Source organism: Triticum dicoccoides, chromosome 7B (genome assembly GCF_002162155.2).
Source record: "Triticum dicoccoides isolate Atlit2015 ecotype Zavitan chromosome 7B, WEW_v2.0, whole genome shotgun sequence".
NCBI classification, from domain to species: Eukaryota; Viridiplantae; Streptophyta; class Magnoliopsida; order Poales; family Poaceae; genus Triticum; species Triticum dicoccoides.
Window position 1 is genome coordinate 72,420,005 of NC_041393.1, and position 1,336 is coordinate 72,421,340.

Consider the following 1,336-nt stretch of genomic DNA (forward strand, 5'->3'; position numbering starts at 1 on the left):
ATGCTATCTATTTAGTTTCTTTATCATTTGTCGTTTTTATTTTATGCAATCTATGTTTCCGATGTAAAATACCTTTGTATCGTTAAAAAATCTATGCAAACAATCTAGTTTCTATGCTCCCAATGCCTACATCCTAGTTTGTAGAATGAGCGCGCGCTGCAATTTTTGCGCGGCTGCTGGAGCGGCGCGCGCGCTGCATTTTAACGCGCCTGCTGGAGCTGGCGCTGCGCGCCGCGCCAAACCAGACAATGAGCGCGCGCTAAAGCCGTTTTTTGCGCACAGCGCGTTCGGCGACTGTTGGAGATGCTCTAACATGTTGAATTTCATATCACTTGGCTGTGAGAAATTTAAAACAGAAAATGTCACTCGTATCGTTTCCGTCAAAACCGGAAAATAAAATAAATAAAATGCAGACCCGAAAACGAGGCCGGCAGGCCGGCATGGCCAGGTACGTGCTTTCCCCGAATCATTTTCGTCCCCGTCGATACCAAATCATGAGGGGCATTTTATTTTATCACATGGTGTACATGGTTGCGAGCTTCAATTGAGAATTATGCGTCTATAGAAGGAAGTGGGGGCGTGATGGGGTCGGTCCTTCACTTGGGCGCTTGGTGGGGTTACCGACGCCCACTCCTCCCATGTTTCCGATCCTCTCCTTCGGCACTCCTCTCCTTAAATAAATAGAAATGGACAATGAGGTATGGTACGAGTACACATCAACGCTGAGATGATTCTCCAAGAAATCAATTGAACTCAAAATTGTGGGGCCAAACAAATCAATCACATTGAGGTGCGTGTCTAACTACTCAATTGCCTTGGGAAATTTGTAGCCAAGAAATGAATGAGTAATTCAACTACGGGAGGAGGTAGGCTGCCGTGTGAAGCTCTCCTTCAGGCCAAGCCGAGGATCATAGCCTCATGGTGTTGCTCTGTAGATTTCCATCTTTCTTCAGTTTAGAGTATGATTTTACCTTGAAGGCTTGAATAAGTTTAATTGCGAGTGAAAATTAAAACTCGAAAATGATAATTTGAGCTGATCGATTAATTATTATTATGGTTTCATCTGACAATTGATAAAACGTTTTTATTGTAGAGTTGTTGTAAACCTGAACTTATCGGTAAGTTCTTTTGATAAATCATATATTAGTGTGCAGTGGCGGAGCTAGACGGAATCTGTAGGGGAAGGCCGAAGATAAAATATGAGTTACAAAATTAAACTTATTTGATACGTTCTTTTGATAAATTATATAATACTAGTAGAACGCACGTGTGTTGCAACGGGCTGTCTTGGTGACTTATTTTTTTACCTTTAAGCGCTCACCTTTTCTTCCCTTCA